This window comes from Mus musculus, chromosome 9 (genome assembly GCF_000001635.26).
Source record: "Mus musculus strain C57BL/6J chromosome 9, GRCm38.p6 C57BL/6J".
In the NCBI taxonomy this organism is placed as follows: Eukaryota; Metazoa; Chordata; class Mammalia; order Rodentia; family Muridae; genus Mus; species Mus musculus.
Genome location: NC_000075.6, coordinates 3,190,064 through 3,204,618, shown reverse-complemented (window position 1 = coordinate 3,204,618; position 14,555 = coordinate 3,190,064). Strand labels below are relative to the sequence as shown.

The 14,555-nt window shown below is 42.2% G+C and overlaps 2 long non-coding RNA genes across 3 annotated transcripts; one reads left to right on the top strand and one right to left on the bottom strand.

Annotated features, from left to right (window-relative positions):
* Positions 1–796: 796 nt before the first annotated feature.
* Positions 797–4,725, bottom strand: Gm31138 (predicted gene, 31138). Of its 2 annotated transcripts, none has more exons than NR_166723.1 (3): positions 4,421–4,725; positions 3,599–3,765; positions 797–1,248 (listed from the first exon to the last, which is right to left on the bottom strand). It is a non-coding gene; the product is annotated as a predicted gene, 31138 (long non-coding RNA). The 2 variants fall into 2 exon arrangements; NR_166724.1 differs by having other exon boundaries at positions 4,469–4,725.
* An 80-nt stretch (positions 4,726–4,805) lies between these two features.
* Positions 4,806–14,350, top strand: 4930433N12Rik (RIKEN cDNA 4930433N12 gene). Its single transcript, NR_027988.1, has 5 exons — positions 4,806–5,082; positions 7,252–7,342; positions 11,571–11,799; positions 12,207–12,454; positions 13,814–14,350. It is a non-coding gene; the product is annotated as an RIKEN cDNA 4930433N12 gene (long non-coding RNA).
* Positions 14,351–14,555: the final 205 nt, after the last annotated feature.

The window sequence follows — 14,555 nt, the reverse complement described above, 5'->3', positions numbered from 1 at the left end:
GAAAGAAAGAAGGAAGAAATATCTCTTCAACTCCTTCCTCTCATCCTTTCCTCTCTCTCTGTCTCTCTGTCTTTCTGTCTCTCTCTCACTACTCAGTGTTCTACTAGACCTATACATTCTGTCCTCATTTTCCTTTTTAAAATTTGAGATAGGGTCTCACTAAGTTGCTGAGGCAAGCCTTTAACTTGTGATCTTCCTGCCTCAACCTCCCCAGTAGCTAGAATTACAGAGTTTAGCCACTTGCCTAGCTTTATTTCTCATTTTTAAATAGGGATGTCTTTTGTTGAGTTTAGAGTTATTCATATATTTAAAACCAACTGTAAGAGACAGAGTTTGCTAATTATTTTCCCAATCTGTATTATCTTTAAAAAAGAAAGCTTTTTAAAGATTTAATGTGTACAAGTGTTTTGCAAGCACGTATCTATGTGATTTCACAGGTGAGGTGGTGCACATGGAGGTCAGAAGAGGGAACAGATCCCCTTCATCTGTAGTTATAAGAGGCTGTAAACTACCATGTTTGTGCTGGGGACCAAACCTAGGTCTTCTGCAAAAACAACAGGAGCTGATTGTTGTTGTTGTTGTTGTTGTTGTTGTTGTTTGGAGGGTGTTAAAAAAGTCCCTCTACAGAGAAAATAGGGAAAAGCCTCAAAGATATGGGTACAGGGGAAAAATTCCTGAATAGAACAGCAATGGCTTGTACTGTAAGATCGAGAATCGATAAATGGGACCTCATAAAATTGCAAAGCTTCTGCAAGGCAAAAGACACCGTCAATAAGACAAAAAGACCACCAACAGATTGGGAAAGGATCTTTACTTATTCCAAATCGGATAGGGGACTAATATCCAATATATATAAAGAACTCAAGAAGGTGGACTCCATAAAATCAAATAACCCCACTAAAAATGGTGATCAGAACTGAACAAAGAATTCTCACCTGAGGAATATTGAATGGCAGAGAAGCACCTGAAAAAATGTTCAACATCCTTAGTCATCAGGGAAATGCAAATCAAAACAACCCTGAGATTACACCTCACACCATTCAGAATGGCTAAGATCAAAAATTCAGGTGACAGTAGATGCTGGCGAGGGTGTGGAGAAAGAGGAACGCTCCTAAATTGTTGGTGGGATTGCAAGCTTGTACAACCACTCTGGAAATCAGTCTGGCGGTTCTTCAGAAAATTGGACATAGTACTACTGGAGGATCCAGCAACACCTCTCCTGGGCATATATCCAGAAGATGTCCCAACCTGTAAGAAGGACACATGCTCTATTATGTTCATAGCAGCCTTATTTATAATAGCCAGGAGCTGGAAAGAACCCAGATGCCCCTCAACAGAGGAATGGATACAGAAATTGTGGTACATTTACACAATGGAGTACTACTCAGCTATTAAAAAGAATGAATTTATGAAATTCCTAGGCAAATGGATGGACCTGGAGGGCATCATCCTGAGTGAGGTAACCCAATCACAAAGGAACTCACACAATATCTACTCACTGATAAGTGGATATTAGCCCAGAAACTTAGGATACCCAGGATATAAGATACAATTTGCTAAATGAATGAAACTCAAGAAGAACGAAGACCAAAGTGTGGACACTTTGCCCCTTCTTAGAAGTGGTAACAAAACACCCATGGAAGGAGTTACAGAGACAAAGTTTGGAGCTGTGAGGAAAGGATGGACCATCTAGTGATTGCCATATCCAGGGATCCATCCCATAATCAGCTTCCAAACGCTGACACCATTGCATACACTAGCAAGATTTTGCTGAAAGGACCCAGATATAGCTGTCTCTTGTGAGACTATGCCGGGGCCTAGCAAACACAGAAGTGGATGCTCACATTCAGCTATTGAATGGATCACAGGGCCCCCAATGGAGGAGCTAGAGAAAGCACCCAAGGAACTAAAGGGAACTGCAACCCTATAGGTGGAACAACAATATGAACTAACCAGTACCCCGGAGCTCTTGTCTCTAGCTGCATATGTATCAAAAGATGTAGGCCATCACTGGAAAGAGAGGCCCATTGGACTTGCAAACTTTATATGCCCCAGTACAGGGGAACGCCAGGGCCAAAAAGGGGGAGTGGGTGGGTAGGGGAGTGGGGAGGTGGGTATGGGGGACTTTTGGGATAGCATTGGAAATGTAAATGAGGAAAATACCTAATAAAAATTTTTAAAAAAAAAGTCCCTCTACGTACTGGCCTTGGACTCACAGAGAACAGCCTGATTCTGTGTCCTGAGTACTAAGATTAAAGGTTGTTACCATGCCTGGCATAGCAAGAGCTCTTAACCAGTGAGCCATCTCTCCAACCTTCTATATTGTCTTTCCATTTGCTTCTTCAGGTAGTGCCATCATGTAACCCAGGCTCTTGCCCTGCTGTACTGTGTTCTGGGATGACAGGCATACACCCTGTACCTGGGCCATTTTACTTTCTTGACAATGGCTATATTAGTTTGTGAGGGAAACCATATGATATCATTGGGGAGTATAACATTTTTCTTGGCATACACACACACACACACACACACACACACACACACATATATATCAAGGTTTCATGTAGCCAAGCCAGGCCTCAAAATCACTATATCCATCTCTCTCTCTCTCTCTGTCTCTCTCTCTGTCTCTCTCTCTGTCTCTGTCTCTCTCTCTCTGTCTCTCTCTGTCTCTCTCTGTCTCTCTCTGTCTCTCTCTCTCTCTCTCTATATATATATATATATATATATATATATTCAAGAATGGCCTTGAATTTATAATTCTCATATCTCTATATTGCAAGTGCTGTGATTATAGATATGTGGCACTGTACCAGGTTAACATATAAGTTTTTAAGGAACCTAATTCAATCCATAACACTCTGCTCTTGAGACTTCTAAGTTCTCATATATATTTTTTGACAGTCCCCAAATTCTTATCCCACTTCACTATCAAATTATAAATCCAAAATCTTATCAAAATATAGGTAGAAACTTATGAAGTCACAATCCTGTAATTCCAGCATATGATGGGGGCAGGAGAATTGCTTGTGCCTTGGAGTTAGAGACAGGTACAGGCAAAATATTGAGACACCCCCCACCCCCAGATGTGAAAGTAATAGAAAGTAAACCTACCAAAAATTTCAAAGAAAACAAAAAAACAAAACAAACGATTAAATGTCCCTAATCTTGAAAATCTGAAACTCTCCAGAACCTCTTGACTACTACAATGCAGTAAAGAAAAACTTTCATACAGATGAAACTTTTGTATAAATTAAAAATATTTTAATTATCTTCACACTATGGATTTCCTTATGCAATAATCCTTTCTTGCAGGAAAAAAAATGCCCTTTAAGATACACTTAAAAGTTACAGTTCTATGAGCCTTTAAGGCACAGATGAGAAATGTTTTGATAAATATTCTAGGGTCTGGAGAGATGACTCAAGAGCAGTAGTTGTTTTTCCAGAGACCTGGTTCAATTCCCAGCACCCACACGGCAGCTCATGTCTGTAACTCCTGTTTCAAGGGTTCCAAGGGTTTATACATACATATATATGTCATAACACCAATACACATATAATTGAAATAAAAAAAAATGAGTTTTTGTGAATAAGTTACCTGGATGCCCAAGAAATGAAATCCTTTAATAAGCTCTCCTGGCAGGCGGTAAGTCACCTTGTTTGGCTGTTCATCCTCTAAAGATTTTGTAGTCCTGTTGTGGTAATGAAGAGAGTGGAGTGTACAGCATGTACAAGTGCATGCTGGGAAGGAAATGATGAAAGAACCTAGCCAGGATGAAATGAAATTGATGAATTAATGAAAAAATAGTACCGAGAGAGTAAAATGCTAATACGATTATGAGGGAGCCTAAAATTATAACGGTAGGATGCAAATCTAAGTAAAATGATGAGTCTTAACTTTTGTCATCTCAAAGGCATTTTAAATTATCTTTATAAACCCTTGGAGACAGGGACTAAATATAATTTACACCACTCTTGGTTTTGGGGAGTAACTTTCATCTACATCCTTGAATAGCTGGTGTTCTACTCTTTGCAGGGTCCTGACAAAAGAAAGTCTATTGAGGTTTAGCACAAAATTGAGTTGCCTGAAAGAAGTCATCTGCAGCCTTGTGGCTTTGCCTTGGTGCTTGGTGCATTTGGCATATTGCTGGCACTGCCTGTGGACATTAGCTCCCGCCCATGCCCCAGCCCTGGGCACAATCCCTACACAAAAGTGATGCTCAGTGTGCTCCCTGGACACCTCAATGGCCCAGAGTACTAAGTTCTGAGGCCCAGCCAGCTTGCCCTAGACAAATGGTGCCTAAGGCCAATTTAGTGGACAACCCCTGTTCGATCCTTCAGGGGGTGACAGGTAAAGGTCCCCGAGGGGGAGGGGAGACTCTACTGTCTGGGAAAAGGGGTTCAGCTCCTTGCTGCTCACAGTGCCTTCCTGAGCCCGACAGGGTCTCCACTGCCGATCATCCTGTACCTACAACCTCTCCAGGGCCTCCCTGGCCTCCTCTCCCCTGGACTACGGGCTCCGTGTGCGAGAAGCCGCGTTACGAGTGGACGCTCCGAAATGCGACTCTGCTTCTGTGCCGGGTTATCACGACTGTCCGGAGCCACCGGCTTCCCACCCCTACCCAGTAAAGTTCACTGCTGGTCGCATGAAACTTGAGGACTTCTGGAAAGACCAGTGAGCTCTAGGAGAGGAGCGCCCGCACGTGGGAGGCGGGGCCTCGGTGTGAAGCCAGCGGTTGAGGGCGGAGCTCAGGGGCCCAGAGGGCAGATCCCGGAAGTGGAGAAATAGGCTGAGGGCGGGGCTTGTTGCGCGAGAGGCGGAGTCCAGAGGGGAGCAACAGTTATGAGGGCGGAACTTAGAAATGATGAAGGCGGAGCCAGGGTCTGTAGTAATTGGGCTGAGGACCGGGTTTAGGAGCGCAAAAAGTGGAGTCCAGGAGTAGAGGAAATAGATTGAGGAAGGGGCTTGGAGCATGAGAGGCAGAGTCCTAGTGTGGAGCAACAGGACAAGCGCGGAACTTAGGCAGGCAAGAGGCTGAGCCCAGGCCTGTGGCACCAATCTGGGGGCAGACTGTGTTGCTGGTGAGTGGTGCAACAACCTGAGGGATAAACTGAACAACCTGTGAGAGGCGGAGCCCGGGGTACAGTGGTCAGCTTGGGGTGAGGTTTAGAACTGCCAGACTCTGTGGCCAGTGCCCAAGCTAGTCGCTCTAGGCCATGGCAGGGAAGGGAGGAGCTGTGGGTGCTGTTTCCCAACCCCTCCGGGCAGGCGCTGAGCAAAGGGATCTATACCTACCCAGCGCACCACATTCCCACCCACCCAGCCGAGCTCCGGAAACTCGCGCGGGCTCAGGGGGTCAGAGTTGAAATCCCTCAGTGAGATTTGGAAGGTGCAGATCCTAGTTTGGGAGGCGGATGGAGACTTGGCCCCGAGGTTAAGAGCACCTGTTCTTGCAAAGGACCTGGGTTTTATTCTCAGCACCCAGGTCGAGACTCACCTAGGGTGGGAGGGAATGGAAGGCATGATGGGATGTTGCAGAGAGGTAGTGGAAAAGCAGAGAGATATGGAAGCCCTAACGTTTGTGCTGAGGCTAGGATGGTTCTGATGATTGGATATGTTGAAAATGATCTGTATGGGTCCAAGGAACAAATAACTATACGTCGATGAGTTGTAAAATCCCTGAAAGTTTCAAACATTGGTGTTAAACTCCTCAAGTATATATTAAAAGTGAGATTTTGAATTCAGTCAGAAACTCCCAGTGGGTGGCGCTCTGTGCCCTAGGTAGGTGAATGGGAGACTCAAAGATTTGTTGGGCCCCAGTTTCTACTTTGAAAATTATCAGCTAGAAGCAGCTGATCATAATCATGTTCTGCTTTGAAGTATGTGTTCTACCCTCCACTAGAATTGATATTTTGTTTTTATCTTTTCATTTTTACGACTGGAAGGTTTTTTGTTGTTACTGGTACTGTAAGTTGGCAGAGTGCTGGCTCCCCATCAGTGAGGTCCTGGATTCAGTCCCAGCTCTGAAGAAAAACAGATGTACTTGAAAACTTGTTCTTGAACTTTGATTTTGTTTATCTGGGTATATTTAAATATATGCTATATATTATACTTGGTATGGGAGAATTACTTCAAAGACAGAGTAAGTCAGTTCTATCTCAAAAAGTTAAAAAAACTTGCAAAGAAACCTAATAACCTATTTCACTTTTGCCTTATTCTAACTTCTTAAACATACATGTCCTAGTTTCCTTTCTATTGCTGCGATAAAACACTCTGACCACCATCAGCCTAGGGAAGAAAGGGTGTGTTTGGCTTACATGTCTGGGTCACATCCATGTTTGAATGAAGTTAGGGCAGGAAGGAACCTGGAGGGAAGACCCGTGGAGGAAAGATGTTCCAGCCGTGCTCAGTTAGCTTCCTTGTTCAACCCAGGGAATGATGACACCCACTATGGGCTGAGCTCTTCTGTATTAATTAAGATAATGAGGACAAGCTCTCATATACATGCACACGGGCCAATTTTATACAGATCATTACTCAGTTGAGACATTTTTTCTTTTTCTTTTTTTTTCTTTTCTTTTCTTTTCCTTTCTTTCTCTCTCTCTCTCTCTTTCTTTCTTTCTCTCTTTCTTTCTTTCTTCTTTTTTTTGATACCTCTAGGCAGTGTCGAGTTCACAGTTAATAATAACTAGAATAATAATCCTTTTTTTCCCATTGTGTCAAATGTGGGTGTTTCAGGCCTGACTGGTCCAGTAAGAATGTTGCATCATTGGGCATGTTAGAGCTCATCTTTAATACTAGAACACATGAGGCAAAGGTAAAGGGATTTCTATGAGTTATAGGCCAGCCTGGGCTACATAGTAAGTTTCAGTACAACCTGGAGTACATAGAGAGACCCTGTATCAAAGAAAGAAAGAAAGAAAGAAAGAAAGAAAGAAAGAAAGAAAGAAAGAAAGAAAGAAAGAAAGGAAGGAAGGAAGGAAGGAAGGAAGGAAGGAAGAAAGAAAGAAAGAAAGAAAGAAAGAAAGAAAGAAAGAAAGAAAGAAAGAAAGAAAGAAAGAAAGAAAAGAAAGGATTAATGAGCATTGATTTGGAAGAAAATGGGACCCATAGGCTCATAGGGAGTAAGTAGCACTATTAGGAAGTGTGGCCTTGTTGGAGGAAATGTTCACTGGGGACAGGCATTGAGGTTTAAGATGCTCAAAGCTAGGCCTAGTGTGGTACTCATTTCCTCTGGCTTGCTTATCCAGATATAGAACTGTTGGCTTTTCCCCAGCATCATGTCTGTCTGCATACCACCATGCTTCCTGCCATGATGATAATGGATTAAACCTCTGAACTGTAAGTAAGCCAGTCCCAATGAAATGTTTTCTTTTATAAGAGTTGCCGTAGTCATGGTGTCTGTTCTCGATAAAAGAAACCCTAAGACAGAAGAATGGAAAGAAGGAAGGAAGGAAAGAAAAATAAGAAGGAAGGAAATTACAAAACTAACACATTCCTTCAATAGCATTTTGAAGCTAAACTAGTAGTCATTTCTATAAAAAATTTCTATAACATTTCAGTACCTAACACTAAGATTTTATTTTAAGACACTTTGCAATGTCTTGTATTTTGAAATATTATAGGAATACATGTCAATTTGAAATAAGCCATTTCAATTATCACCCATATAAAAATCAGAATATTGTATGTTGTGCCTGACGGCATGTGCCTTTAGTCCCATCATTCAAGAGGAAAATAAGGCACACAGATCTCTGTGAATTCTGAGCTACATAGCAAGTTTCAGGCCAGCCAGGGCTGGAGAGTGAGACCCTGTGTCAGAAAAACCAAACACGCACATTTCATAATATACCGCTTGTTTCTTTTTATGGGAAGTGTAGTTATTGGTTTTTTTTCCTGTTTCCATGAAAAAAAGTTGACTCTCAACCACTAAATTGTTTTATGGCAAGTTTTATTGTAAAAAGCCAGTATTAAAGCGTAGTCCTGTAGAGCTAGCACCCAAGAAGCAGAAGCAGAAGCAGGAAGATCACAGCAAGTTCAAAGCCAATCCCATCAAATCTCAAGTCAGCCAGAGTTACATAGAAACAAACAAGAGTCTCTAGTGTTATAACAGGGTGTTATTCTATGCCCTAAGAATCATCAAGTTGAAGAGAATGTAATTAGAATGTTTAGAGTCAGCAGAAGCCCACTTAATGAAGATATAGAACATTGCAACCAAAATACTAAAACAAACTAAGTGGTACTTGGGAGATTGCTGGGAGATCTCCTAGAGTAAGAGCTGCTGGCTGCTCCAGCAGATAGTGAAATCACACAAGATGATTGGATAGTAAGAGAGCCTGCTGGCCACACCAAGCCAGAGAAAATGGTTCACTCTGAGTACCTTAGGTGCAAACTGAATGGGCAGCCCTAAGCACCCTAAGGCTTCAGGGTATGTGCTGAATGTGAGTGCTGGGAACTGGAGCAGGGTTCAACTGGAAGTGTGTAAGCTTTGCTGGATTCCCTGAGGAAGGATGTATGCCTGTTGGCACAGTAACCTAGCTGACGGTTTTCTGTTTCTCGCTGAAGACTGGATGTCTGTTTCATCTCCTTTTATCTAGGGATAATCATTTATGAACCAACACAGCTTTGATGTAAGGACAGTTCTCTGCTTACAGTAATTCCATTATGATATATACACATTTCAGGGCTGCAGAGTGGTTCAAGTGTTAAGAACCCTGGCTGCTCTTCCAGAGGATCCATGTTCAATTCCCAGCACTCACATGGCAGCTCAGAGCTGTCTATATCTGCAGTTCCGGAAGGTCTGACACTCTCACACAGACAAAACACCATTGCATATGGAATAAAAATAAACAAGTTCTTAAAGAAAAAACTCAGCAAAGTGGTCGTGGTTCACAACATTAATCCCAGCATTCAGGAGAAAGAGCCTGGCAGATCTCTGAGTTAGAGGCCAGCTTGGTCTACATAACTGTTGCAGAACATCCAGGGCTACATAAAGACACCCTGTCTCAAAACAAAAAAACAATCAAATCCTCTAAAATACACATTTCAGAAAAAAATAGGCTATGTGTATCCTTTGTAGATTGCTATTTTCACTGTTTCGTTTTAGACCCTGCACTTTGAATGACTTTTCATAGATTCTATATGTGTGGGGTAGGCTGGGAAGACCATAAAGTTAGAAACCAGGTAGAAATCTCTCTCCAGTATTCCCTGTCTCCATCAAAGAAAGACTTCAGAGACCAGACAAAATACGGAATTTGGGTGAAGATTGTTACAGGACAAAGGTTCCCACCCCAAGGGTGGATCAGGTTTCTTTTTGGTGGGGGACTGTGTTTTAAGCCAGGGCTTCTCCATGGAACATTGGCAGTCCTGGGACTTTTCTGTAGACCAGGCTGCTTTGAATGTATATAGACCTGCCTGCTTCTGTTGCCCAAGTATTGGGATTAAAAGTATGCAACTCCCTCTGCTCTGCCTGTTTCAGGTTTCCTGAAGGGGTTGCATCTTGGGATTTTGGGAAGCTCAACTTACGGGAAAAAGTTAATGGGAAAATTGTGAGTGAAGTGAGGCAACATGGGAAATCCAGGGATGGGTTTGGGATTTTCCAGAATAGGGTTTAGTTCCCTTTTCTACACTGATGGGGTCAGGATGCTGATGTGCCATGGTGTCAGGTGCATGATGGGAACTGCAAATTGTAAAGGCAAAGAATATGCACATAGAATTTTAATAAAGCAGAGAAGGATTGACAGTCACCTTGATCAGCCTTGCTGATCCCAGCAAGTCTGAGTGGTCGAACTGTAATATGCTAACTACACCAGCTTCTAGTCTAACTGTAATATGCTAACTACACAAGCCTCTGGTCTGTTATATACTAAATATACCAGCCCTTGTTCTAACTGTAATATGCTAACTACACGAGCCTCTGGTCTAACCCTAATATACTAAATACATCAGCCTCTGGTCTATCTATAATATACTAACTACCCCAGGCTCTGATCTAACTATAATATGCTAACTACCACAGCCTCTGGTCTAATAATAATATGCTAACTACTCCAGCCTCTGTTCTAACTATAATATACTAACTGCACCAGCCTCTGGTCTAACTGTACCAGACTAACAACAGCAACCTCTGGTCTAACTGTAATATGCTAACTACATCAACCTCTCTTCTAGCTGTAACATGCTAACTACATCATCCTCTTGTCTAGCTGTAATATACTAACTTCCCAAGCCTCTGGTCGACTTTGAGTTTGTCCCTTTTTTTAACCAGCATCAATCTCTCTCATGTCAGTTTGGTATTTTGATTTCAATAAACATACAGCAACGTTGTTCCAAATGTCAGACAGTGACATAAACTCTCAGAAGGCTGAGCTGAGTATGCACATTCCTTGTAGACAAAGCAAGTCTGGTGCCGGAGTGTATCGGTTTCAGGCTATTACTGCTTGAGAGTTAGAGTGTACAAACCTTGAACCCAGATCTAACTTCGATGTTGAAAGGGAAAAGAATTTTCAAAGCAGGCAGATTTTAAATCAGGACAAATCTCAAGGAAAGCTGCTGCATAATGGTTTTGACAGGCTCCTCTGATATCCTAGTGTGCTAGCTGCAGTAAACATAGCATTTAAGGCATGTTTGCATCAGCGAGATCTGCTGCAGACCTTGCTTTATTCCCAAGGAGCCCATACAGTGTGAATGGCATATCCTCTGGGGAGCACTGCAGAGAGCATTGATCTGTGTTAGCAAGCAGAAGATTGTACTCACTTTTCTGTATTTGAAAGCATGTTTGTGTCCTAATCAGGAAGCAGAGATCATATTTTGGCAAAGTTGTTTGACCAAGCACAAGATAGATAATGAAAAGTCATTTGCAGAGTCGTTTTTATAATAGTTGTTCCTCATTGCAAAGGAATAGATATCTACAGTAGAACATTTTCATTACATGGAGTAAAACTGCACAAAAATGTACATTTAAGGTTGAATTCTGCTGAGCCATCTCCTCTGAGCCTGTTTCATATTTATTAATTTATTTGCGTTTTTAATGTTTCTGGTGTTTTCTTGCTCTATGTGTTTATGCATAGAGTACAGAAGAGCATATCAGATCCTCATGAGCTGTGGTTAAGACAGTTGTGAGTGAGCATGTAGGTGCTGGGAACTGAACCAGGATCCTTCGGAAGAGCAGAGAGCACCATTAACTGCTAGGCCATCTCTGCAGCCCGGGTTTTGTTTCATTTTGTTTTGTTGTTTTGTCCTGGGTACTGTGATTAGAGGCAGAGGCACCATGTCCTGCTTTAAAATAAACTCTTTTACAAGACATGTTATTGTTCCCTCTTTGAGGTTTCATCTTGCTTTTTGCTTCTAAAGATGTATTTGCTTTTATCTCATGTGTGTGGCCTGAGTGTATGTTTGTTTGCCTTGTGCATTGAACCTGGAGCTCACTGACTCACTAGGTTGTCTGACCATATCTCTGCCTCCCATTCCTGGCACTCCACTCATTGCTACCATGTCTGGCTTCTCACCGAGACTCCAAGCTTCTTCAAGCATGCCAATCATAACTGTAACATCATGTCTTCTCTTGTAGGTCCACTTTGATTTCCAAAGACAGCATTGCCTTTACTGAAGGCCAGCTACATCAAATGGCATACCACATGATCATGATGAGTTGTCCTGTGAAGGAACCGATCCATCTGCAATACAACCACTGTTTGGAAAATTCATCTTCTTATTGAGCTTGGCTGTCTGCTACATGCTCCCTGTGGAGTGGAACATCCACAGACATTTTAAAGGAACAGCTTTGTGTCCCACCAAAGGTATCCATCCCTGGGTCTCTTAAGCTACCAGGCCTCATTGCTGTTTTGCACAGACGATGCTATTAATACCATTGCAGTCTTTGGTTTCAATGGAGAGGCTCTCAGGGATTTATCCTGAGAATAGAGATGTCAGCAGATTTCCAGATGTTTCTTGGTTATTGGAATACACTGACAGATTTTTAGCTGTCAGGTCCTTCAGTCCAGCAATCCAGATGTTCTTTCTCTGCCATTTGGCATGGGGTATAGCCAGGATCTTAACTAGTAGACACCTCTAGTACTCTAATAGAGTGTTAATGGCATTGGCAACACAGGGTATGAGAAATAGCTTCAATTTAAGTTATTTTGGGGCATCAAAACAAAGTTGTGCCATTTATGCTTTGTGTAAAAATATCCTTCGTGTCTTCCAGCTCCTGGCACTACTGACTTTGGATCTGTGGGCAGTATTTGGATCAATAGCAGTATTGTTGCCGATTGAAAACTCAGGGAGACGCACACACATGTACCCCAGGTTAGATTCAGACTTCTGTGTTCCTGAGGATTGCTTTAACTTGTGATCTCCCTGGCCCTGCCTCCCCAGGGCTGGATTTGTAGGAATGCACAGCCATGCCTGGTTCATGTGTGCTGAGGACCAATCCCAGGGCCCTCTGCTTGCTGGGTAAGCATTTTACCACTAGGCTTGATCCCCAGTCCCTTAGCTCAGCATTTTCAAGTGAATTCTTTAAAAATGGTTTTAGAATGGGAGGGAGGTGTTGCAGAGTTGGCTCTACAGTTAAGGTCACTTGTGGCTCTTGCACAGGATCCAGGTTTGGTTCGCAGAATCTGGCGACCAGATGGCAGCTACCCATAATTCCACTTCCAAGGGATCCAGCACCTTCTTCTGACTTCTGAGGCTAGCAGTCATTCAAGTGGTACACAGACATACATGCAGCCAAAACACTTCTACACAGAAAATAAATCTACAGATGGTTTTAAGTGTTTGATAACACGTATCTGTGTATAGGTTGACAAGCTTTGCTTTGTTCTGGTTTTGTTTATATTTTCCCATGCTTATAGACTATTTACATATTACTCATCAATTGTGTGTTTTTGTTCATTGTCTCGGGGAGGGGAAGGTCTTAGCATTTTACTGACTTTTATTAGATCTACATCCTCACTGTATGACAATAGAGATTTTTCAGTCACAATTGCTATGAATTTTGATATTGTTTGCATGCCTTTTGGGTTATTTGGGGTTATTGATTTTTAATTTTCAAGACAGGGTCTCCCTGTATAGCTCTTATTGCCCTAAAACTCACTCTGTACAACAGGCTGGCCTCAAAGTCTGACTTGCCTACATCTGCTGGGACTAAAGGTGTTTGCCACCACTTATGGCTTAGTGCTTGTCTTTAGGTACACATTTATTTTAAGTTTCTAAGCTGAACCAAATATACCACTCTCTCTTCTTTGTAATTTCTGATCCATTTTTTCTGCTTTAGAAGCTCTTGTGCTTTGTCTTTGTAATTTTCTCATTTTTAGCTCAAAACTCTCTGCCATGTTTGCTATTTTTTGTAGACACACATTTATTCTGGTGTTTTCTTGATAACTGACTGGTTTCTAAACATTTTATGATGATCAGCCTTTTTTAATTATAATTCATTTTTATTGTATGAGCATTGGTTTGTGTTTTGCCTGCATGTATGTCTTTGTGAAGGTGTCAGATCTCCTGGGACTAGAGTTGCAGAGAGCTGTGACATGTGGGTGCTGTAAATTGAACCCATGTCCTCTGGAAAAGCAGTCAGTGTTCTTAAAGCTGAGCCATCTCTCTAGAGACTGCCCTCCCCCAATTTATGTCCTTACTTCGTTTTTTTATTAAGTGCTTATATATTAGATGGTATGTCTATTGATATGCTGTATTTATTTCATGATAAGACTTTAGTTTGTAGCTTTTATTAATTACCAGTTTGACAATGAAAAAAACTTCCTTTAATATGTATTCATTACCCTTCCACACTCTGTTTGTCTTCCTTTTTCTCAGGTGCTGAGGACTGAAAACATGGACTCACACATCATACATGTGTAAGCTCTCCCATCTACCACTGAGCTTCAGGTTTGTCAGCCATCTCTCCACATACACATTAAGCATTTGAAAATAAACACTGCTGATATTGGATGATAGCAAGGTTCAGAAGACCTTCCAGAGGATTTCGAGGATCTTCTGTCCTCAAGGAATCGATTACAGATTTCTACTTGCAGAAAAGGCAAGAATGGCTGATTAGGAAAAAAGATACTCCCAAGGGAGGAGTTGGGCTGGAGGAAAGAGATAGATGGAAAACCACCCTGCCATAAAGGACCTGGGCTCTTCTGGCTCACAGCCACCCATCATGGCTTCTCTTAATGGGGCCCTGGGTGCAACTTGGTTCCTTACACTTAGTAGCAAGTTCTTGGCCAACTGAGCCATTACCCCAACTCTGTGTTGTCTTTTCTATACATCCTCAAGCTGCTACAGACAAAAGAGAATTGAGACATTGTCTCTCCCTAAATCTGGTCCAAAGTATGAAGATACTGTTTCCTTTTCCAGTGTCAGTCTCAGTCTGTGGTAGGGGTCAGGAGTGAACCTGCCTGACTTCCCATTTACAGTAACGCAGAGTAGCTTCAATAACAAGTGGCCCCATGTACATCAAAAGATTTCTCCATTGCTCCCACTCTACAGCTCACCTGCACCCTCCTCATCTGAGCTGCACATATATTCTCCCTCTACAACCCACTATAAAGGAGTG